General features: G+C 31.6%; 1 protein-coding gene across 7 annotated transcripts in view; it reads left to right on the top strand.

Annotated features, from left to right (window-relative positions):
* The window catches only part of LOC145284706 (uncharacterized), a 2,222,015-nt gene that overhangs the window by 884,183 nt on the left and 1,310,500 nt on the right, over nucleotides 1-27,332 (top strand). Inside the window, exon 1 of one of the 7 annotated variants that reach the window (XM_080133596.1) lies at nucleotides 21,196-21,259. The exons of 2 other annotated variants lie outside the window; for them this stretch is intronic. The gene's annotated coding sequence lies outside the window, so the exon portion shown is untranslated. Of the gene's footprint in view, nucleotides 1-21,195; nucleotides 21,260-23,342; nucleotides 23,395-27,332 lie in introns of those variants that run through there. 4 more of the 7 variants (XM_080133610.1, XM_080133602.1, XM_080133599.1 and 1 more) reach the window with 4 other exon arrangements.

Genomic DNA, 27,332 nt, shown 5'->3' with positions numbered 1-27,332 from the left:
AAGTCAGCTAAACAGGGATGTTTAATGCAATTCCAATGGAAAGAGGTCTGAGGAAAGAAGAGTAGAAAGTTTTCCAATATATGAGAACATTTACAGTGAATGGGGTAGGATTTTTCTGTTAACAGTAACATTTAGATGATATAAGTCCAGTAGGTTTATTTAACTACATTCCATGGAAGTAATTGTAAAACAAACACACCGATGCAACTTCATGACGATGGAGCAGGGTTTGGAGTTTGGTAGACAATGTTGGAGACTTTTTGTACCTCGCCCAATAGAGGGAGGGAGGGAGAGAGAGAGAGAGAGAGAGAGAGAGAGAGAGAGAGAGAGAGAGAGAGAGAGAAATAGTTGTTATCTAGGTCCAAATGTGACAACAGTATTCCATGTATGGGAGAATCGTGGCTTCATAGAAATGTGTGATACTGGCAGATGTGAGAAGTTTACTCATCTACCTTTCGTCTAGCAGACTTGGCAGTATGTTTTATGTATTTATTCCAATGCATGTTTCCTGTAAATGCTAGACTAAGTAGAATCTCAGGTAGTTATTATCAACCATCAGCAATATGTGATTGAAAATATGTTTTATAATTGTTCAAGGAAAGCATTTTTATCTTTAAAAAAGTGAATTCGATTACTTTCTCATACATTAATCGATTAACACTTACTTATGACAAAAGCCCCTCGAGGATAAGGATTAATTAGGTTACTAATTAAATGATGAACAACACGAAAAGATTGGGAACAATGGGAGAACAGGTAGAATTTGATTACTTTAGAGGATTACTTGACAAGTACTTGTTGACATTGGACGTAAAACCGACTATGGTATAGTAAATAGTGATATTGTCTACAAATGATGTGAAGTTCTTGCGAAAAATCTCTGCTTTTAGAAATTTCGTTTTTGGTGTAAATAATAAAAGATATTATTTCTAAATGATGGAAATTTTTGAAATAAGAAATAAAATCAAGTGAATAAGACTTAAAAAGGACATTTTAGTCGGTGTTACAGGTTTGGTTATAGAGACAGCAATGCTCAAATATGATAACATATTTCATACTATTCTCCTCGTTTGTTTTGTTGACATTTTCACAATGTTTCAAATGTTTTGTTTTTTTCTATTTTTTCCGTTTGCCAAACTCATTAACTTTCCGGGAATTTTAACATGAAAAACGTCGCTTGGTTTTTCATGTCAGGTAAACATATCTTCAGTTGCAGTTAAGAAATTACTTAGAATTGATGATATACTTAGTTTAAAAGGTGTTCATGTGACTTAATAAGATATGACTAAGCAAAAATTCTTAGTCAGGGAAGATGGATCTATACTCACACAAATCTAATATATAAAGTAAGGTCAGTGTTTTATTCTTTTCCCTCTTATTAATAGTTTATTTCCTTACAACAACAAAATATTTGATTCTAATTAGTCATTTTTCCTTGTGCAATTGTGGACCATGTTATGTTGTCAAGAGGAATACAATGTAATTCCATTTTAAAAAAATGTTTTGTCCTGTTTGGAATTATTTTAAAATGCCCGACATCTTTAAAACGGGGCGTAATTCTGTTTTCATTCATGCAGAGAGAATTACTTTTCTTTTATTTTAACACAAATAATATTTAAACATTGCATGATTTACAAAAAACAAAAAACAAAGCAAAACAAAAGAAACACTGGGCATGTATAGCTAGCGAAATATATAGTTAAGAAATATATAGTTAAGAATTGTAATTGCACACTTCCTGATGAGTTTGTTTTTAACTATTGAGTAATCAGTCAAAAACTTTACTGCCAGCCTCACATCATGAAGTAACTAGAGGTGCAATAAATCCCACAATGTTACAATCTTATTTGTAATTAAAAATGAAGAAATAAGTATATAACATATAAATAATGTGAATAAAATCGCATCTCAGAGATATTTTCAAAGAGTTGGGTGTTTTTATCTATTAAGAGTTCAAATACCTTATTGTTATCAACAAATAAAGAACAATCTTTTGTATTTCATCGTTTTGCTAACAACACTCGATTATCTTTGACAACATTTGCATCTGAAAGATATTTCATTTTTTTTAATTACCTTTTCCTTAATATAGAAATATATTTCAGCTGCACCATCTGTACATTAACATATATATGTGTGTGTGTGTGTTGCAAAATATATCTATTAAATAAGTTTATAGGTAATCATTTTTAATTGGGACGAAGAATTCTAAGATTGTTTTTTGAGATTAGAGCTCTCTAATGATTTGACACGTTTTTCAGTCTGCCTTCTTTGTTCCGCTGCTGCTGCTGATGTTGTGCTACACCTGCAAAGTATCTGAATCTCACTCAGAAGAATATTTATCAAATTCCTCATTACTCGTAACTATTTGATTCTGAACTGTGAATGAAAGTTAGATTAGTTATAACATAGTTCTATATTTGTGTCAACTTAGCTTCAAGTTGACAGAACAAAACAAAAGCACGGTGTCTGAATTTGAGGATAAAAATAAAGTATAAAAACATAAAGCTTGGATTGAGCAATAAAATTGTTTCATAAGCATATCATATATATATATATATATATATATATATATATATATATATATATATATATATATATATATATATATATATATGTGGGGGGGTATGTGTGTGGGGGGTCACGTAAGGGCCCAGACACAACTCGGTAATTGGTAAAAACAAAATAGATTGAACAGAAAAGCAAATACAACAATTGAAGGGTGTTGGTATACGTCAGTCCGACTGCCACAAGTGCAGAAACCGCCAAGGGGCATATTTTCTTGGTCTTTATAGTAAATGTAAGAGTTTATTATCATCCGTAAGGTTAATCGGAACAACACCCCCTTCCAAATCTGAACTCTTTTAACATTTTTGGCCATTGAAGATGACATTGCAACGGAGGCGCAGCCTTTTCGTGTATTCGCTGTATTCTCAATGTCTTGGTTTATTTTAAGCAATTTTTATTCTATTTATTCCCATCTGAGCGACATCGAAATCCTTCAGGATTCTTTTCTGTAGAACTTTTGGACTGACGACTCTCTCACTATATAGAAGTACCTTGTCACACAGCGAGAAACTGTTTGAAATCTGTTTGTCCTTCTCTGAGATTTTCGTTTACGTTAGATTAATAAAGTTGTCATTTATGGCGTCCCTTCTTATTTCAAAGTCAAAGGTAGTTCTCTTACTGTGTTGTACGCATTCGTTTTTATTTCCCTATTATTTTGTAGAGAAGCAATCATTGAATCTTTTAATGGTTCTCTATGTTTCGGAACCACTCTTGATAATCCATTTGTATAACATTTTTTTTTCAATGTGAGGTATTCTATTTTAAAATCATAATTCGGTAAGATTGCCCCCCCATCTATGCAATCTATTTGCTGTGTATACAGGTAAAACATTTTTTTGAACTGAAAATAGTGATTAAAGGTTTATAGTCCGTTTGTAATGTAAAACATTTTCTGTGAATCTAACAGTGAAATTTCGTGACTGCGAAGGCGATTTCTAATGTCTCTTTTTCAATCTGGGAGTAATTTTCCTCGATGCATGAGCTATAGGTGTATGTGCTCCACCTGGCATTTTATGGAGAATGCATGATCCTATTACATACAAACTTGCATCACTAGCAACTATTATTTTGAGATTAGGGTTATAATGTGTGAAGAATAAGTCTGATGTTAGGATTTTAATAGTTTTATTGAATGCTTCCTGGCATTCACTTGTCTATTCCCCCATCTTATCTTTTTTAAAAGTTCGTGCAGGGGAACACGAAGGATGTGCATGTTGGACATGAAAGCTTCATAGTAGCTAGCTAATCACAAGAAGCTCTGCAGAGATGTAAGATTTTCAGGGGCTGACATATCCTTAATTGCAGTAGCCTGTTCACGATTTGGCCTTCTGTTGTCTTTATCTATCATATGCCTCACACATTTGATTTCTTTCATGAAAAAATCGCATTTTCGTTCTTTTATTTTCTGTATTTGAGGAAACACTTGTTCCCAGTGGTGTTCCATACTTTTGCTTGTTATTAAGATGACCAGGTAAAGAATAGTAAAATCAAGTTTAACAGCATAGTGTCATAAGTTGCTGGAAAATTATTGAAGCTTGACAGCAAACGCGAGCCTTTCAGACTAGTAAAATCCACGGTTCTTCTTACTAGATAGAAAAATTTGAATGCTATTCTTTTATGGGTAATTGAAGGTATGCATTATAAAGGGTGATTTAAAACAAATATCTGCCTGGATTTAATTTCAGAAAAACTTTTAGGCTTGGGAGTAGATAATGATAACTTTTGAAGCAGCATTTAAACTGATAAAGAAATCATCATCGTTCCTTTATGTTTCTTTTTTACATAGATAGTGGATGCAGCTTATTGGCTATATTCCATTTTAGATAAAATATAAGTCTAATTCTTTGTTTATTTTTTCTGATGAGGCGAAATATACATTCCTTTTTTTCCTAAATATTGGTTTGATGTTTTCTTTTAGTTAAAATTTTGCTGCCATTTTATTACATCGCTCAAAACTTTGGGAAAGGTTCTTTTAATTCCTTCTTTAGTTTCTCTGACTCGATCGGCAGACTTTCTATTTACTGGCAAAAAAGCACTGATCAGCAAATCTCAGAGATTGAACTGTTACATCCAGTTTGTGCAAATAAATTGTCAGTATTTTTAACATGTACATTTATTTTTGCAACTCGATCAAAAGAAACGTTGGCAATTATTTCATGCTAGAATTTAATTTTTGTCTCAGTCAGCGATCTGATAATTTTATTACTTTTTAGCAAGGTTGGTTTATTTAACCATTTCCATACATGCAAATTGATTATATACTAAGACTTCCTGACATTTTGATTCAAGATTTTTACTTGTATGCACTTTCTTATAGTTATGCCGTCCTGTTCGTTTGTTCTTGTGGATTAAACCAAAGTCTTTTTTTATTCGTGCAATGTGAACTCTTATACCCACCTTTATTACCAGTGAGACAGGTTTTAAAACGATATAGACAACCTCGAAACGAATGAAAGAGTCCGCAGAAACAACAGGAACAAAGTTGTAATTCTTCCTGGTTTTTATTTGGGTGAATTGTCTTTGTAGGAGAGTGATAAAAGTCTTTTTCTTTTAAGAATTAGACTTCTTGTGCAAAGTTTAAAAGAGATAATTATTTTCTTTATTCTGGATTGGTTCTAAAGTAAATATCTTGTTAAAAATTATGCATAAATCAATGCCTCGATGGGGAGTATGTTATTCCCAATTCTGTTTTGTTATAAACAAACCTCAGGATATAATGCTTGTTTTATTTTTAAACCTGCATTAAATAGGGAAAGCAATAGAAAATACATAGACGCACATGTAATTTCTATCTTTTATATATAGAAATGAAGCTTGTGTTGAATGAAATATAAAAATATTGGCTCACCAAGGATCACAATCTTAGAAATTAGCACATGATCAGAGTTTTCAAGCCATGTTACGAATGGAAACTTTTCCCAATTAACTCACAGCCATTAAAAATATAAACCTTCCCAACATTCTTGAAAGCTTGTTTTATTTTTACAATCTTAAAAATAGTTCAACCTTTTCATTTTTCACTGAACAAATTAAAGAGACATTAATTTAATGCGAGCAGCTGCAAACAATACAAACATTGGCCACGACAAGTGGTTTGCATTTAGATGTTTGTAAACGGCTAACTTATTTTTACTCACAGTGAGTGTCTACTGCAATACATAAGGAATAAACACACACACACACACAACCACGCACACACACACATATATATATACATGCATATATATATATATATGTATATGTATATATATATGTATATATATATATACATATATATATATATATATATATATATATATATATATATACAATGCCACCAAAAACACAGTCCGCACTTGTCATTATTTCAAAAATCTTAAATTTAAGCTAAATTAATTGTAACTGTTTAAACAACCTCAGATGCAAACCAATGATTTTTGTAAAAGAATAGAAAGTCAAATTGGAACAGGTAAAGTTATAGAGGAATAAAAGGCGAATCAAATGAGGATTAGTTGTTTAAACAGTTACAATCAATTTAGCTTAAATTTGCAGTTTTGGAAAGGATGACATGTGCGGATATTCTTTTTGGCAGCATTAAATAATATATATATATATATATATATATATATATATATATATATATATATATATATATATATATATATATATATATAGACTAAAAATTATTTCAGCTTTGTCTCCAGAATGGTCCCAATATATTTTTGATAAGCAATTTTTTTAATGACTTTTAAGGATTTCTATTTCTGTTCGACAACTTTTATCCTATTAATTCCAAGAAAAAACAATCTCTAACTATTGTTTTTTTCTTTTTTTTTTTTTTTGGTGAAATACATAAACTGTCTTCGATGAGTCGATGCTTCCATTCAGTCTCGAAAGACAAAGGGTATCCCTTGTAAGGGCAGCTGTGTGTGTAATTGTGAGGCAAGGGTTGTACAATCTCCTAGCCACACCTCTCCTAAATCGGCACTGCGCTTGAGTTCAGTCGCAAGGAGAAGTCCAGGACGACTGGAAACAATGCTGAGATAAGCAGAGAGCACATACAGCATCCAGAAATCCCATATGATCATCAATTTAGCACTGACCAGGTTCAACGTTGCTTAACTTCGGTGATCCAGTGGGAACCAGTGTGTCGGTATGATTAGTGGTTTGGTGTTTATCCACCATTCAACGAAACACGTGTAAGATTATGAAAGTAAGTCTTTCCATTGTCAATCTGGCAGAAACTCAGACGATAACGATGAAAATTGAACTGCTAAATACCGACTAAGGCTGGAGCGCTGAATGTTTTGGTTTTAATTTCAGCTGATGACACAAGCATTTTTTTTTTTTTGATTTTTGAAATTATTAGTGTATATATATACTAGGTACAATATAATATGCAATAAAGAATTTGCTCTATAATAATAAATACGAAATCTGCATGAAATTAAAATATCATATTTAAGTATTTTACAACTGGGTGAGATGCAAATATATATATATATATGTGTGTGTGTGTGTGTGTGTGTGTGTGTGAGATGCAAGTATATATGTGTGTGTGTGTGCGCGCGCGCGTGTGTATGTGTGAGATGCAAGTATATATATATGTGTGTGTGTGTGTGTGTGTGCGCGTGTGTGTGTGTGAGATGCAAGTATATATATATATGTGTGTGTGTGTGTGTGTGTGGTGTTTATTGAAAATTATGACATGATAAAGCAAAACAGAAGAAAAATCTGACGTACGTATCCGTGACGGAAAGAAAATATCGTCCATCAAATATCACGTAAATTGATCAAGTATTTTTTTTTTTAAATAAAAAAATCAAAATTTGTGGATAAACTACGAGCGATCATCTTGCGACGTCATGTCGACATTATTTTGAAGGAACAAGGGAAATGACTCGAAATCAAGATTTTAGGAAGTCGTTTTTACCATGATGAGGGGCATTGGAAAAACACAAATTCACTTAAAAATGATTAATTTATGAAAATAAAACTACTTGATCAGTTTATGTGGTTTTACGTGTACGTCACGATAATTTCTTGTCGTCACAGCATTGATTTTTCTTAACTTTTGTTCTTTATATAGGAGAAATGTGGACAAGCGTTATATATATATATATATATATATATATATATATATATATATATATATATATATATAGAGAGAGAGAGAGAGAGAGAGAGAGAATTTTATATATTTCCGCTCCGAGTATTTGATCCTTCAAGAAAGAGTTTTCACTTCAAGTAAATTCATTTTTTTTTCTTTTCTTTTTTTTAGCAATTTATTTATTCGGTGTTACTTTATTTATTCGGTGTTACCGGTTAAACAGTGTTTGCAATAAATTTAAAAAAACAAACTGAATAGGTAAACAGAAATTATTTTAATATTTTTAATCAGTAAAATGTAAATACAAATAATATTTTTTTAAATTTATGAGAAAGTCGGCAACGAGAGTATTTTAATCCTAAAGTGCGAAACGTATTTTCAATTCTAAAAGAAAGTTATATTAAACTTCATGTGCCTTTTTAATTATTATTGCTTTTTTTTTTTAAAGAAAAGTAAATAAAACTTCCTGGAGAACAACTCATGCGTAACTAATCCATGTTTTGCCGTCACATAAAATATTATTGTTACCATTTTTATTCAAACAATTCTGCGAAGCAGACGACATAAGGAAGCAAATAAGTAAATTCAAAAATTTGTTCACACGAAATTTCATACACAAAATAAATAATTCCCTTTAGGCCAAAGTATAAGTAACAAAACTAAAAAAATATCAATCAATCCTTTTTATGGTGGCGTATATAGTGAAATTGTATAAATATTTCATTTGCCTTTTGTAACCGCTTAAATCAATCCAGACAAGACGCAAAGAGGAAACACTATGGCCAAAATCTGATTTCCCTTTTTATATTTACTTGTGTATTCATTTTATTCTTATTTACTCTAAACAAGGTATATTGTTATTGAGATTTGAGAGACAAAATCTTTATGGCTCTGGTGTGACGTCATAGATTTATGGTTTACGTTATGTTTCAAAATATGAACAATACATAATCGCTAAGATAAAATAAATAAATGGGTAAACATTATCAATAACATTGGAAATTGCTATTATATATAAATTCAAATAAATAATTTCACTATGTGGGTTACACTAAACGATAGTAAATATTTGCTCGTTCAGTTTTTTCGATGACTATTCTATATTTTCAACGTTTCGTCCGATCTTTGTCAAATGCATTTTCTGAAACGCGAGAATCTCTATGACAGACTCAGACACTTTAACAGAATATCAAAAAACCAGGCAGTTTCGGTTTTCATGTTCGGTTCGAATGTTCATAAATTTGAAAAGGTGCACGTGAAGAAGGTCGAGGATTACAGTGTGCGAAATGTAACTACGCTGATTATAATGCTAGTCTGAATACTGAACATAATGAAAATATAGAGCATAGGGGTAGTTCCGATATGAAGGTTCAGAAACTTCTCCAGTCAGCCATCGAGTGTCGATACATTGTTCTATAGAAAGGAATATTTGGGATTTTGTTATGCTTTGTTTTTATTTTTATTGTGACAACCGAATGATCAGAAGATCCAAGTAGAGACAGAACTGAGGATGAGCACAGTTCAGGGAATGTAATTAGAAACAAAAAACAGAAGATTTGCAACTTGTTCATCAGCCTCGAGTATCTGAGTGGGTTCGTTAACTGTTGACAAAACCTTCTTTCCTCATTTGTTATATTTGAGTGCCCTAGCCATTCACCATTGTGCATATTGGCATGTTATGTTGGCTGAGGGATGAACAGACAGGGTATGATCAATTTGTTTAGTGATACTCTCAAAGCTATTCATTTATTGTGGTGATGATACAGGACAAATATAAATGCCGTGCTGTAAGTGCAACTCTAAAACACATGTAGAGATATTTCGAGTCTTCTTTGGAGATGTCCCTACCACAGGGGAAACTATCTCTAATGTATTCACATATTCTATGTCCATGGCGATTTTGAAGGTTGGGTTTTGGACGTGAAGTTAGAATATCCTTTGATGGGGTAATCAGCTAAGGAAGTATTTAAGTAGATGTCAGTTTGATACAAGAACAACAGATTAGGTTTGGTCTCCTATAATTGGATTTCATCCTCTGGAAAGTTGGAATGTAAACCCCTGATGTTAGAGAAGGAGACCTTGTAGTAGGGGGTCTACATCAGAAGTTAGGGTTCTGTTTTTTTCTTGTTTTATATCTCTTTATATGCACTCAAATATGTATATATGTATAGTGAAGTATAATAATTCTCCAAATTCCAAATATCAAGTTTTTCTCAGTTGATCATTTATTACTTTTCAAAAGGTATCCATTACAATATTGTTCTGTATTGCGACTATTTAGTCACATACTCTTCACATGATATATATATATATATATATATATATATATATATATATATATATATATATATATATATATATATATATATATACGTGCCCATATACATGTATCATTTTACTTTGGTTGTAGTTCTTAGAAATCAAGGAGCCCCTTTCATGGAGTTACACTTGATCTCTATTTGAGATACACAGATATTTGAATATTCCATTAAATTTCTCATTAACTTCACAACCACTGTTGAGAACATAATTTTCTCTCCACAGTTGACTATTTAAATATATTATAGTATATCTTTCTTGTAGTCTTTTATTCTTACTGGATGCTAGGACAAGAATTAATTTAGTCTGGTAGATTATCCAGCTTCGTGCTGTTACTTAACGAAACATCACTTGGAGTTGGTGCACCATCCCTCGTAAAAGCCAATGTAGGTTGGCCATAGCAAGGAGATTTTATTTGTGCTGCAAATACTATGTTATTTTGAATATTTAGTCAGGGTTATTTTGGAGGAAAGTATATTAATTCCAGGTTGCCCTGATGAATCCTCTGTATAGAGTGACCTAAGACACTTAAGAATATATGCCTATATATATATATATATATATATATATATATATATATATATATATATATATATATATATATATATATATATACATCAGCTCTGTATGTGTTGAGCATTTATATTCATTAAATCGACTTTATTTTATATTTCTTATTTCAGTAGATCTCTATTCCTATTCTTTTTTGGTGAGTTGTCAAATCTTGAATAGAATAATATCATTTGCTTTTCCTCTTCATTATATATATATATATATATATATATATATATATATATATATATATATATATATATATATATATATATGCATAAATTACTAATTCTTTTTATATATCACTAAGGGAGGTTATTCAGGCTATATTAAAAACATAAAGTGGCTGGCTCCAAGAAATGGTATTGTTTCTAAATGAGACGACATCTGTTTCTCGAAGTGAATTTAATTGTGAAAGTTGTAGGTATTTGAGAAACAAAATTTGCAGAAGTACAAAAAAAATATCTAAAAACTACGAGATAAACCACAATCAACAAATTTTGTTTCTATAAAGTGAAATTTTTTATTGAGAAATACGGTTACAAATATATGTCTAGTGTTATTAAACAGAGTTTGTCACTAGTTCGATTTATTGGTACAAATAAATATGTACATATTAGTAGCAATGCGTACATGCATGCAAATAAAGGAGTTTGGTTTTGATTCTTGATGTTTAAACATATTTATTTAATCACATATATGCAATTTGTAGTAGCAAAGTAGATTTATGCTGTCCATGCCTATGTATCTATTGAGTAATCAAATAATAGCTGCGAACTTGAATAATTATTACGGCCCATCATCATCATCATCATCATCATCATCATCATCATCATCATCATCATCATATTAACATCTATTTTACATGTGGTACGTGTTGGACGACTTTAAAAAATTGACTTCTTAACCAATCTATCTGACCAACTTTATCCATCTTTCTCCCAAATCCATCCTTATCAAACTCCTCTGATATTTTTCTTCGCTTTCCCCTGTTAACTGACCCTGTGGGTCAAACTTCTAATGCTAATTCATCTCTTATTATCATTAATATTAATCTAAATGATGTGAAAGGTTAAAATTATAGATCAAATGTTCAGCAAGGTAGGATTGAACACCCCTGTCATATTTTTTTTTGTGATATTTGTAAATTAAGGAGTAAACTTACCATTTTGCTCTTTCAGTTCTCTTGGTTCCATGTGATGTTTCCCTCTCTTTTTGTTTTACTTCTGTTGCAATGTCCACATGACTGATTATCATTTGTATTTCATATGCGTTAGTTTTTGCGTTTGAGTGTTTTCCTTAAGATTACAACTGTTTTCAGAATTACAGTCAGTTATATAGTCTCAGTTTTCATCTTGATTCTGATTTCTTCTAGTCTTTTTTCCAAGTTATATGGGATTGTTCCTAGTGTTCTTACAATTATTGGTATAATATTGATTTTTTTTAATCTTCTTAGTATTATATTATCATTACTACTACTACTACTACTACTACTACTACTACTACTACTACTACTACTATCATCACTATAAAATTATATAATAAGAAGTTCTATTTTCTTATCTGAACTTGGTATATATGTACTTTAATACTAAATTGTGATGTTACATAGTTTCTATTTGTGATGCTATTTGTATTTGTCAGACTGCTGAAGAAGAGACTTTTTGAAATTATCTAAAGTATAATCTTCTCTTCTTTTCTATCTTCTTCTTCTTCTCTTCTATATAAATAAAACAGTAGACGTATGTGTAAATATCTAACAGGGAAACTCTTAAATTACTAGTAACATAGCACTGAAATTCTCAGGAAATAATATTCATGCACCAAGGGTGGTTTATAGCGAATAATATCTTTGCTTACGTGCAAGTATATCGCATACAAACATCGGCAAATTTACATGTAAAATGTTCATTAACCATTACCTGACATTTTCGTTTTTTTTATAGGCATGCGCGTACATTCGGTTCATTCCTTCAATTTTTATCCGGCTTAAACGCTCGTTTTTGTTTGTTTTTTTAATTTCAATTCTAACTGATGACACCAACTCATTTTTTATATCCCTGTATTAAATGAAAAAGAAAATGAAATCATACGTAAATTTTACTCGCTGTTTGAAATTTGTAAATCTGAAAACAAACTAATATATCTTTTTTACGATCTCATTATTATTTTATTTCATGCATATTTTTTAAGACAGGGTGGGGGATGACACACGGAATACGGACCGTGCTGAAATAATAACGTTATTATTTACCCATATTTAAAAAAATACAAACAATTTATAATGCAATCATGTATTTCAAAAAACTGCTGAGTCATTTTCCGGAAGTGACGTCAAGTGGTGATGATGGTGGTGGAGGATGGGGGGGGGACAAGCACGATTATGTTGCTTTTAAAAGTACTCTGAAGGTTGTCAGGGATTATCAAACCTCCTTTATTATGTGAGGTTGGAGTGTAGTGAATTAGTGCCTGTTCATTCTCCCAAGCATTACCACCACTTTTTCTGTTTATGGAGAGGGGACTAGTAGATGATTTCGCTGAAATGCTGCATCAGGACAGATACTACACGTTGATCTTAGCCAAAAGGCCAAGTAAGCGTAATATAGTTTTCTACCAGGTATTACCTCCTCCTTAAAAAATACAAAATAACTAACACAGCATATATTTTAAGAGGTAAGGAAGGGAATATGGAGTAAGTCCTGGAAATAGCTGGAGCAGTTTATGATTTCATATATATTTTTAAAGGAAGTGGGGATAGGGAGTCAGGCCAAGAAACGTCTGAAGCAGTCTATTACTTTATTTCACATTTATTTTTAACAGTGAGGAGGGGGGGATATGGTATCAGTCTGGGAAATTGCTGAAACAGTTTACGATCTCAAAATTACTTTATTTCATATATATTTATATGAGACAGGAGGATATGAAGACAGTCCCAGAAATGGCTGAGGCAGTTTATGATCTCAAATTTCCTTTATTTCATATCTATTTTTAAGAGAGGATGGTGATATGGAGTCAGTCCCGGAAATGGCTGAAGCAGTTTACGATCTCAAAGTTTCTTTATTTTTTATCTATTTTTAAGAGAGATGGCATAATATGGAATCAGTCCCGGAAATGGTTGTAGAACTTTACGATCTCATATTTACTTTATTTCCTATATATTTTTAAGAAAGGGGGGGGACTGACATACGGAATATGGACTATGTTGAAATAATAACATTATTTTGAAAGCCATTCTTAATATGGGGGTATCTTTTTAACTATTCTGTGCTTTCACCTAACAATTGAATAAATAAAAAAATTGACATATGGAATATGGACCGTGCTGAAATAATAATGTTATAATTTAGAATGCCATCCTTAATATATAGAGAGAAGAGTATTTTTGTAAACTATTCCGTACTTTCACCTAACAATCAATTCAATAAGAAACTGACATACAGGCTACGGACTGTGTTGAAATAGTATTTATTTAGTATTTATTTGGAAAATCTGCTGAGTCCTAATCTAGAAATTATATAATTTCGTTTAAAATTATAGTGTCAGTTGTGGTTGTGGTTAACACATTAATGACAAATTTGAAGCAAGCGTTACCTAATCATTAACCAAGACAATGTATTTATGTATTTATTTGGAAACCTTAATGATTCATCTTCTAACAGTGAATTCATTTTGTTTATTTAATTATGATTACCTTCGTGGGAAGAGAAATTAGTTCATATATGTTGTGCAATACATGTCGAGAGCATGTTTAATTGTTTCATATATATATATATTTACATTACCCGTCAGAGGGTAAGAAAATTATTTAATATATTTGTTGTACATTATCCGTACTAGGAATTGTAAAATCATTTAATATTCGTGCTGGTAATCACATGTCCTAAGGAAGTTAAAATTATTTCATACATAATTTGTGTAATTCACGTCCTAGGTTAGGTAAAATATTCTTTTGCTCAGGATAGCAAATGATATATAGACAGAAAATATTCCTCTTTCCGTTCAAACTTCATTTTTCTCATTGTTTTATTATACGGTCCTGAGCAACACCGGGTGGGCCTGCTAGTAGAAAATAAAATATTCCATTCCAAATCGTTTTACAAACAAAAGCCGATTGTTGCCTTTGAATTAGCAGAACTGATAAAAATAATGTGCTAATTTTATTCATCTCAACTTACTTATTTTAATATGTGTATATCTATATATCTATAAAAGTGAAAGTGTCTGTGTGTGTGTGTATCTGTGTACCTGTGTGTCTGTTTGTGTACATTTCCCTACGCAATAACTCTGTCAATTTTAAGTCTACAGCCTCGAAATTTGATATACAGTGTACTGAGATTTGGGAAAATCGATATGATCAGTTTTCAGCCAGAAATTTGGCGATTAAGGTTCAAAGTTCAACGATTTAACCTTTGAGAACTCTACCAAACTCCTCCGACAATTTTGGACCTAAAGACTTGAAATTTTAGATATAGGTTCATTCGACATGGATCTAACTAAATAACTTGATTTGAGCCCAAAACAATAAATTTTAAGGGGTCATAATAGGGGTCAAAGTTAAAAAAATTGACCACTTTTTTTACTCAACATACATCTCCAAATACCCGGGCACCGCCGGGCACCCAATGCTAGTGTATATATATATATATATATATATATATATATATATATATATATATATATATATATAATTAGAAGGTGCAGACATTCCACAGTATCTATACATGAATCGCATAAATAATTTAAAATACGTGTTGAATTGATTATGCAAAACAGGTAAGTGGTGTGAGAATTGTTTGGTCATAAATAGTGAGTATACAAAGAGCACAGTTTAGCAAAGCATTAGACACGTTTAAAAATTACTTTTGGTTGACTGTTTGTAAAGTTGTTGTATTCAAAATCAAGACAAGAGAATCAAGGGCGAATGAATATATCTTTTAGAATTACAAGCCTTTACATTGGAGCTGTTTTACATGTGGTGAGTTTTTTGGTGTCAGCTTTGTTATTTCCTTCATGCTTGACAAATTCATTCACATATACAAAGCAGCTTGTGGGTATACTAGCTGACACCTCCTGGCATTACCCGTGACTAAATGCAGTCTCATGTGTACTTTTGGTCCCGCTTCAAAAATGCTGTCTTTGCTGTTTATGGATGTCTGGCAACGACCCCAACAATATTATTCTAGTACCTCCTAACACAAAACTACACTGTGTACCATTTGAAAAGGTAGAAGGGATCTGTGACCATTTTTATATGAGCAATGGTATGGAAAATCCATTTCTGACCTTCTTTTTGTCGAATTTTGTAAAATTGTCACTTTTTGTGGAGAATCTTAGTGATGTGAGTGCCAAACATGGCGAGAGATTCCATCAAGATATTTCAATGATGGAGAAACGTTTTAAAGGAAAATGGACCTCTGGCATGTTGGCAGGCTACTACTGGAATAAAAAAGGGGGCGACACTCTGTACAACAGGGTAAGGAGAACAAATGTTGTTTAAACTGACAATTGTGTTTTTCATTTGTAATCAATAATAATAAAGTATGATTTATAGTACATATGTATGGTGCATAATCTAGAGAATAAAGGTCAGATTTAGTACCAGGATATTTTTATGCACAGAAACAGGTCTTACGTGGCATATATTTTTTATTTTAACCTCAAATTTGTGACACAGTGTTATTGCCACCGCTAGACTCTTTGTACATTTTAATTTTGAAAGCTTAATTTTTACATAGAGCTTTGTTTTCAGTTAGATGCCCAGAGGGACAGACAGAACGGCAGAGACGGCACATTTATATTATAAATTTCATATAATAATTTACATAAATCTATTATGGAAGTTGTCAGTTTGTCTGTATTACCGAACGAAACTAAACAAGAAAAAAGCAAAAATATATCAAGGAACAAAATATATACTACTTCAGTATCACCTCAGGAAGGTTTCGTAATAATTGGTCCATTTTAATTGTTCTAATTAATCGTAAATAAAGAGGTATCTCTTCAAGTGACCAATCTCTTATGAAATATTTGCATATCATTCTGTACTTCTCTCGTTGTACTTTGAAACCCACTCAATTATTTTATACTGTATCTATTACTCCTCTTCTCTCTCTCTCTCTCTCTCTCTCTCTCTCTGCATGTATGTTTTCAAAGGTAATAAAGAAAATACAGCCTAAAAAGAAGAGAATATATTATAACCAAAAGGGAATATCACCATATTTAACCCATAATTAGAAAGGTAAAAAAAGAAAGGTATAGTGATTAGAAAAAGGCTATTTTTGGATTGGATTTTTTCTGATAGATATTTTTATATTTCAAAAAATAATTACAGACTCACTTTTACTTGATTCAACCAAGTTAACCTGAGATCAATGTATGAACAAACGCTTCACATAAATGTAGTATATATATATATATATATATATATATATATATATATATATATATATATATATATATATATATATATATATATATATATAATATCTCAACTCGCATTTAGGCAAAAATGCCCTTTCGTATAATTCATTGTAAAACAAGTATTGCAAAAACAAAAACAAAACCAAACGTCTACATAAAAAACGCGATACATTCCAGCAGTCGTGCGAGATAGTAGAGGCTTACGCTTCTGTTCATGGGGTCCCGAAATCGAATCTGGCTAGATTCAGCCACTCTGATGAGTCATAGACGACGAAGCATGTGTCAGTGGATAACTATATATGTATATATATTTAATTATAATCATCAAATCCCTTTAAGAATACTTAAGGATGGGTATTGTCTGGGAAATAAGAAAAGAAAACGTTTTAATTAAGCGGGGTGGGGGGTAATCAAGACATCGAAAAAAAAACACAAAAAAAACTAACGTAAGACAAACGAACGATGAAAACAGAAAAACGAACACGTGAAAAATGGCTTAAATAAGCCTGTTTCGATATTAACATTTAAAAACTCGGTGGGTACCCGGGTGTTTTTTGGTGTCGCTAAGAATAAACGAAGTAAAAAAAAAAAACAGGTGGGTACCCGGGTGTTTTTGGGTGTCGCTAAGAATAAGCGAAGTAAAAAAAAAAAACAGGAAAACGAACGTTACGTGAAAAATGGCTTACATAATAAAGGGTTCAATATTAAAATTGAAAAAATCGAAAAAAAAACCCATCTCACACCACGATTCGAACCCAAAACGTTTAGATAATGAACCAAGGCCTTAACTACCTGAGCTAAACCGACACATATGAAATTTGTTCGGGTTTTCAACTATTTAAAGTAAATCAGGTCACGACGTCATGACGTCATCTGACGCATGCGTTTTTGACTCCCCCCTGTCGAAAATTGTCGATGTCGGGGTGAAAAAGTTAACGTTTTTCTTTCTCTCTCTCTCTCTCTCTCTCTCTCTCTCTCTCTCTGTTTGTGTGTGTGTGTGTCTCTCTCTCTTTCTCTCTCTCTCTGTTTGCGTCTCTCTCTCTCACACTTCGTATTCCTTACTCTAAAGAGTGTTACTAAAAAAGAAAATGGCGTCTGGCTGTTTTTTTTTGTAAAAACTTCGATCGTTAATATTTTTTGTAAGCGTATTTTTTTTTACTTCACATTTTTGGCTTGTTATTTTTCTTTAACTATCGTATCTAACTATTTTTAACGTGCTAATAACCTGGGTAACGTTGTCATAGCGTAGAAGTTCATAGTTTAGCTTGTGTGAGGGTTAACTTTTTTTTACCGATAACAACAACGTTTTTTTAAATTCAGACTGCCATTAGAGCTTGCTGACGTCAAGATCACGTGACATGACTCAGCGGGTTTTAAATACAAGTTGACCCAAAATAAACGGCTCCGTGTACACTTTATGTAGAAGAGTTGGCGCCCGTATTTGTTTGGGGCAGTTATAAATCGATTTAAAAATATGTAATGTTTAAAATTAAAATGTCACTTTTTGCCCCCCCCCCTGCAGAAAATCGATGAGTTGACGCACTTCTGATGGTTCTTTTGGGCTAATTTTTCGATATTTGTCGTCCGGAGGTTGGGGCTTTCATATGAGACCAAGTTTGTGAATTTATGTTCCGTCGGTCGAAAGTTTTTAGCAGACACACAAACATACATACATACATACATACACACATACATTTTCGCTTTTATATATATAGACTAGCGAGGGGTACCCGGCGTTGCCCGGGTGTTTTTAGGGGTGTGTGATGTTAAATAAAAAAGAAACCGGGGGGTAGGATCGAAGCCGAACCCCTAAGGTGAAGTTTGAAAATACAATCGGCCAGCCAGAAGTGAAAGATGTTTGAAAGTCGTCGAGCGTTACGACGACGACGATGACGATGTAAGCATTGTTATAAGCGAAGTAAGAAAAGAAAACAACGTTTTAATTAAGCGGGGGGGGGGTAAAACACAAAAAAAATAACGTAGGGCAAACGAACGATTAAAACAGAAAACGAATGAACGTTACGTGAAAAATGGCTTAAATAATACAGGGTTCAATATTTAAATTTAAAAAATCGAAAAAAAAAAAACATTTCACACCACGATTCAAACCCAAAACGTTTAGATAATGAACCAAGGCCTTAACTACCTGCGCTAAAGCGGCGTATATTAAGTTTGTTCGGTTTATCAACTATTTAAAGTAAATCAGGTCACGACGTCATGACGTCATCTGACACATGCGTTATTGACCCACCCCCTGTCGATTTCGGATCTCTCTCTCTCTCTCTCTCTCTCTCTCTCTCTCTCTCTCTCTCTCTCTCTCTCTCTCTGTTTGCGTCTCTCTCTCTCTCTCTCTCTATCTCTCTCTCTTCGTCTTCCTTAAAGACTGGAAAATGGCGTCTGGCTGTTTTTATATTTAAAAACTTCGTTCGTTAATATTTTTTGTAAGCGTATTTTTTTTTTACTTCACATGTTTGGCTTATTATTTTTCGTTTAACTATCGTATCTACCTATTTTGAATGTGGCAATAACTTTGGTAACGTTGCCATAGCGTAGAAGTTCATAGTTTAGCTTTAATTAATTTTTTGTTACCGATAACAACATTTTTAAATTGTAAATTCAGACCGCCATTAGAGGTTGCTGACGTCAAGATCACGTGACATGACTCAGCGGGTTTTAAATACAAGTTGACCCAAAATAAACGGCCGCATGTATACTTTATGTATAAGAGTTGGCGGCCGTATTTTGGGGGCAGTTATAAATCGATTTAAAAATATGTAATGTTTAACATTAAAATGTCACCTTTTTGCCCCCCCCCTGCAGAAAATCGATGAGTTGACGCACTTCTGATCGTCACTTTGGGCCAATTTTTCGATATTTGTCGTTCAGAAGGTGGGGGCTTTCATATGAGACCAAGTTTGTGAATTTTTGTTGTGTCTGTCGAAAGTTTTTAGCAGACACACAAACATACATACATACACACAAACATACATACACACAGTTTCGCTTTTATATACATAGATTAATTCCCTTCATGATGGTGGTAATTGTTTTGTGGCTTGGAGGAAGCAAATAATGTCATATGTGGCTTCGTGTCTGGATTTTAATCTTCTGACCGGTAGGAATTTTCATCTTACACTGATGATTCTGTAAGCATGAAACACTAGTGTCTGTAGGTATAAAAGAATAATTGTTATTTAATTATAATATATATATATATATAATAGTGATGGGACGATTCCAATATTTTTCCAGATTCCGATATAATTACCGATTCTGATTCTTTATAAATCCCTAAATATTTAACTATAAAGTTGTTATTTTATCAGGATCACAGTAAAAACACATGTTAAATATGCATATATTTTCTCGAAACGTAAAAAAAACACACTTGTAGAGGTGATCTATAGCTTTTAGCTTTACTAGTAGCTTAAAATTAATGAATATTTATTATTTCATTATTACTACCAGCAGTGGAAGATTTTGTTTCAAACAAAATCAAATAACAAAAAAATGAATAAAGGAATCGTCTTTGGCATCGAAAAATAGGCAGAAATTTTTCTGATTCTGATATCGATTCTGATACCACCAAAAGTTCCGAGTAATCGTCCCAACACTAATATATATATATATATATATATATATATATATATATATATATATATATATATATATATATATATATATACTATTGTGTAACTTGATGCTTGCATGATTACCATGTCACCATCTGGATATTCCTCTAATTACATCTTTTATTATTATGAGGTAAATTTAGGTTAAAGGTTTTATGTTTTTCATCATTCCATTTTTGTTCCTCTTGGAAAAAATCTAGGTTGAATTCAAAAGAGAAAATAAAACATTTCCTTGAAAACAATAAATAAAAGAATTAGGCCAGCACGTAAAGTTTCTGTTTCATTTTTGGTGTTTGCAACTTTTCAACCAGCCGGCTAGACATCCAAACAGCTATCAAGCCAACCAGTATTATCTATGATAACATAGACACATGTGAGCATAACGATTCCACCGGCTAAATAGGCTATCAGCAAAAAATGAATGACTTTTTTTTTTAAATGTTGGCAATAGCACTCCACAGACACCCCCCTCCAAAAAAAAAAACATGTGTTCAACTCTGACTATGTTGCAAAGAAAATGGGTGGGTGTAAAGAGGAAAGCCTTGGCACATAGAGCCAAGTTAACATCCTCAAAACAGAATTGTGGGATTGTCAGGGTGTGTCTCTAATTACATAAGAAAACTTATTTACAGAACTAGGGCATTAAATGTCAGACAGTCATACTGAAGGCAAGCAGAAGGTAGAGTGGTTTATTCTATATTTTGTTTCTACTTTCTTTGTCTCTTCACTAGCGAAATGATTAGTCTTTTATGAAGGAATTGGCTTCCTGCCATTAGGGGAACCTGCTTACAAGTGATTGTTCTCAGTAAAGGACAACATTCTATTGCACGCAAATACTGCCACGTTTTTGTAGAGTTTTGGTCCAAATCTTTGTCGTCTATAAATCACTAAAAATCAGTTGAAAGCGCCCCCCCCCAAAAAAAAACGTATGATGCAATGCATGAAATCAAATAATATTTTCTGTATTTATATCTGTATTATTAATATAATTATATAATGAACTTGATAAAACGTAATTTCTTAAGCAGAACAATTTTGCACCACTTTCATGCACCCTTTTGTCTTAAGAAGAAATTAAAATTCATGGAATCTTGTTTAAATAGATGACTAGCGTCCAACGTCAGTGGTAATCTGATGCAATTTAAGTTTCAAATAGGAGAATGTACCCATATTATGCCTCATAGAACCCTTTAAAATACTTTAAAGAACTGACATTTGGGAGAAATTTATTAATTAATGTCTCAATTGCACAAAATTTAATTTTCATTAAGGGTTGGCACCACCTTTCTACCCTCTTTAAATAAAACTAAATTGAATTAAACATATCCCATACAACACACCCTTACTCTTAGCAGCTGTGTTACAAAATTCATAATAATTGATCAATTAGTTTAGAAGTGAATCTTATATATACAAAGATATAAACATATCCACATATTTTCCATTATCATCGTTATCTCTGGTTTAATACTCATTTTATATGCTGGCATCTGTTGTACAGCTTTAAGAAATTCTTCCAAACTAATCTATCTCTGGATAGGTCTTTATTTATCCTTTTTTCTCAAGTCCATTCTTGTTACTTTCTCCCATTCCTTTTCATTTGTATTCTTTGTGATCCGAATATGCAATCTCAACTGTTCTACATCTACTAACCCAAAACTTCTCATCCATTCTTTCAATATGGTCACAACATCACATAATGAATATGCTTATTATCAAGAGCAATAATGGTGTTCAAAAGCGATGTGAATTATTGTCTTTAACCATTGAATAATTTAGTAGTTAATTGATTTCAAGTTTTCTAAATATAGAAAATATGTACAAATGTGGACCAATTAACACATGCACATTTAAACATTTTACTAGATGCCATGATTAGTAATATTACGTTTTCTTTTTAATTATCTTTATATAAAATTATGAATTTTGGAGCACAACTGCGAGGTGTAAGGGGTATTTATATGGACTATGTTTAGTTTAGTTTAGTTTTATGCAAAGAGGTATAAAAAGGCTGGAAGCCCTTTTTGAAAATTTAGATACCTCCAATGGTTTTTTTGTTGTTGTTTTTTTTTAATTTTGAGAATTCTTTTTTTTAGGTCACATTTTTTTATGTCACATTTTATCAAGGTACAAAGGCAATTCGAGAACAAGGGTTAATGAGTTTGTTAGGTCTCCAGTGAGATAACAGCTTGAGGATTGGTAACAATGGTTTAAGTTGAGCAGAATTTTATGAAAATCCTGATAATAAATATCTCTATAATTCATTTTAAGTTTGAAAACAAACAGAAAATAACAAATCACAAAATATGTAATGCCTTATAAATACATCTAAAACGATAAGTTCCTAAAAGTGTGCACAAAATTGCTTATATGAATAAATATAAAATAATGAAATTAGAAATATACAGTATTTGTAAATTATTTATTAAAACTAATGTAATAATAATTTTATGATTATAATTTTATAATTATGATAAAAATTTTACTGTGACATCATAAATGAACTTTGATCTTGTGATCTCGTGATTCGAACAAATATTTTCCATTAAAAATAATTATATAAAACAATAAGTATTAAATGACCACAAACATTAACTGTACAATAAATATTTTACTGACAATTTTTAATTGCTTTCTACTTGTTTCTACTATTTCTACGATTTCCATATTATTATTTTCTACTATTGCCAAATGAAATATTATATTTACTAACTGATGAACCTTTACTTCTAATAAGACATATTCTTCATTTTTTAGGTAAGTGTAAAGAGAAGAATCAGAGTGAAAGGATATAAAATGCTTCAATCTTGGTCGGTGAGTTACTTACAAAGGTTTAATTGCGTTTTCCTCATTTACCTATATATGTAAAGTCTCGCATGTGAATTAGTTCATCTACTATTGTTAGGGGGTTATCAGTGTTTTGTTCAAGAACATTCTTTAATATAACAAGATATTGTAGTTGTGGTCACTTGCCGGGATATTCTGAGTATCTAATGTACTCTGCATTTGTGGAAATAGATTTCTGGGTGGTCACAATATATCTTGTGTTGCAGCAACGTGAGTGCTGGTTTGATGGTAGCTGATGCATTTAATATCGGTCATTAACAATTTCCATCATTATGAGGACTTAAATATTTTTCAAGCCACCCATGTTATCTACTTCGTGTTCTCTGATGCCGTATCTGGGGATCGATTTAGTTGCATATGTCGCAGTTCTGCATGTTGATTTGCATCAACAGGTGCAGAGTGTTAAGATATGTGTAAATCACTGGGAAAAATCAGATTTTACTTTATCATCCGATTGTTGTCCCTGATGCATATGTGCTACTCTCTGTTGTTTACTCCTTCTACCACACTCCCAGTTTTTTTTTTTTTTTTTTTACATAGGCAAACTTGGGTTTGTATCTGAATAAATTTTTCAACTCCTAGTCCCCAAAGTGGCCAAATGTGTACATTATAGTACTTTTCGTTTTTTAGATAGTTTTTTCTTTAACCCTTATTCCCTTATATCAGCAGATTTCATTCCACTATTTGGTGGTGTTGATGCTAGTTGGTCCTATAGGATGATGCTCGAATTCTGCATGGCCTTCTGAAATTAAGAGTATCTCTACTCTTACGAATTGTGGTGAAGGCCTCTTGTTTCCATTATAAATAAGGTAAGACACAGTTTGGATGTGACGGTTTGTTTTTATGCTTTAGTCTCCTATGACAGTAGTAGCAAATCATCCGGCTGGGACAGTCTGTGTGCCTTTTAGTAATAGAAATGTAAGAGTCCTTTCACGAATTGTCTTTATCATTATCACAGTTACTATTTATATTACAATTCTTCTAAAAAACAAAATGATCATTTCTTACTTCAAAAGACACAAAAACAAACGACATATCTCACTTGTACAAATAATTTTAACTCTAAATTCTAAAATAATATTTTTGTATTTTTACTTTTACTCTCAAGCTACAAGCTGTCTACAATTGTTCTGGAAAAAATATACAAAATATTTGTTACTTCTCTCCTAAAACACATAAACAAATAAAACAGAACCATAAAACCTGAAATAGTTATATGGGACAAGAAGGAGAAAGAAACAACCTTAGTAGAAGTTAGTGTTCCCAATTATGCTGGGTTGAATAAAATTGACAGGAAAAGATAACGAAATACCAACGTCTTATGTATGACATGAAAAGAAACTGGAATCTTAAAAAATCTCTACATTCCAGTGGATATAGAAGCAACTAGACCCATGAAAAAGAATGTCAAAAACTACCTGGCAAATATACCCAGTAAACTAAGTACATGAGAGATTCAAACAATTGCACTTCAAGAGACGGTTAGAATCTTAAAAATATCTCTTAGTTAGAATATCCAAGTTAGCAGGTGAATATTTGGCATCTGGTAGGATGCTCTATCCCCAGCTTAACAAACTGATAAGAAAAGTTTTTAAAAAATGTATCTCCCTTTAAAAAAAGTATTTGCTTAAATGTCATTAATATACTCTGTTCTCTCTGTAATCATTGTTGGCACTGAAATAAATGATGATTCTAAGTTATATTTATTTGTGATAATGATACCTGCTCTAAATTCTTTAATATTTTATTCCTATTATTTTCATTGCAAAATAGCAGACTATTTACAATTGTTATTTAGAAAAAGAAAATTTACCGCTCCCCTGCTATAACATGCACGCACAATGTAAATCTGATTCTTGTAAAATTTTAGCAATATATATTAAATATCAATTAATAAATACTCCCCTCACAATTTATTTTTCCTACAAGTATTTGAAATTATTTTAGCGTTTATAATATAGGCACATTCTTCCACGTGAAAGTTTTAATATTCGGATATATATTGCCATGTATAACGTGTAGCATGGTTTAAATGATACATTATATTACTTAATTAAAACGAACGAATAATAGAAAAAAACTGGAAAGAAAATTAAACTAATCTTTAATGAACTTAGCTTAGAAATAAAATTTGACTGCAATTGTAAAATAGTGAATTTTTTTATATAACACTAAGCCTTAACAACATTACTTATGAACCGTATCACAAACCTAACCAAACACTCTGCTATATAGACTATAAATCTAATCATCCTTAAAGTATGAAAAAAGCAATTATCTCCAGGATATCACAAAATGAGAAAATATTCGAAAACAATGAGGATTACTATGATGAAGCATTAACTCGATCAGGATATCAAGGAAAGATCAAATACATAAAGAAGGTGGTTAATGAAGATAATAGGATAAACTACACAATATCATATTACATGACAATGCACGAGGAAAAATATAAGGAATAAAAATAGGTATTAAAATAAAGATAAGAATAAAAAGAATGATATATATAAGAATGATAAACAAGCATATAACAGTAATAATGCAGTTATGAAGAAGAGAAATGGGGGCAAAAAGTAGGTTTGGTATAAACCACCTTTCAGTGAACATATACAAAATAATACCCCTAAAGAATTTTACAAAATAATTGATAAGAACTTCCACCTAGACAATAAATCAAGTATAATAATTAATTAGAACACAGTTAAACTTTCATTCTCAACCACTGCAAATTTAAGTAAAATTATAATAAGTTCAAATAATGGTAAAATTAATAAAATAGTGGCCAACGGTAGGATTTAATCAGGTGAATTAAATATTGAGAAAGAATGTAACTGTAGAATACCTAGCGGATGTCTATTGGAAGACAATTGCTTAATTTCTGAAATTTTATACAAATGTAAAGTCAAGGTAGATAATAGTAAAGAAGAAAGGGGGAAACTGGAGAAAGTTTAAGGACAGATTCCGAGTTTAACGTATAAAAACTAAACTAAATATAAGCAAAATAAGACAAATGGAATCTAATTTAAATTTAATAATTGTTTTGGCAATAAACTAACACCTGAGACATTTCAATAGTACAAAAATAAAATAAAAATAAAATATTAATTGACAAATATTGAGATGGACAGACTATGATGGATTAAAATAAACTAAATCAGAATATAAATTTGAAGTAGAATAAGTGAGAAATTTAACCTAGATTACTATAAGGAGAATAATGTGAGTACTACAAGTTTAAAATAAAGCGTAGAAAATTAATAAAGACAAACCTCAAAATATTGAATTAAGAATTTAAATAACTTTTGAAAAAATTACGAATTGATAAATGTGGACAAAATCAAGTTATGTCCCCTCCACCGTCTCGATATACTGAATGATACAGGAATAGTGAAAAGGTAGATTACAAAGATAATATGTTTATATGAAGATGAAACAAAAATGATAGATTTAACATTGAAATTAATTACATAAACAGTATGAGGTGAAGATAAATATTAATTAAAATTATTTAAATAAACCTTTTAATTATACTTTTTCTTGAAAAATAGCATGTTAAAGGAAACTGATAAATAAATATATCGTAACATTTAAATAGAAATGTTGTAGTAGACAAGCAGGCTCGAAACGGTGACGTGAAGGCGGAAAAGAAAGTGAAAGAAAATCTAGCATTTTACCGCTACTTCATGACGTAACCAGAAGTTCGGAACGTATAAAATTAGGCAAAATCAATCCAACCGATACGATGACTTACAAAAATGGTTCACAAAAAATCGACCCCTCCTTGTAGAAAACAACCCACTTGAGGGTGAAAAAATTTACGTTTTTGGCCAATTTTTCCATATTTGTCGTCCGAGACGTCAAGCTTTAAAATGATTTTAATCTCGTGAAAATCCGTCGCCTCTGTC

Source organism: Euprymna scolopes, chromosome 9 (genome assembly GCF_053919585.1).
Source record: "Euprymna scolopes isolate OS-2025 chromosome 9, ASM5391958v1, whole genome shotgun sequence".
NCBI lineage: Eukaryota > Metazoa > Mollusca > Cephalopoda > Sepiida > Sepiolidae > Euprymna > Euprymna scolopes.
This window is presented reverse-complemented; position numbering and strand designations above follow the sequence as displayed.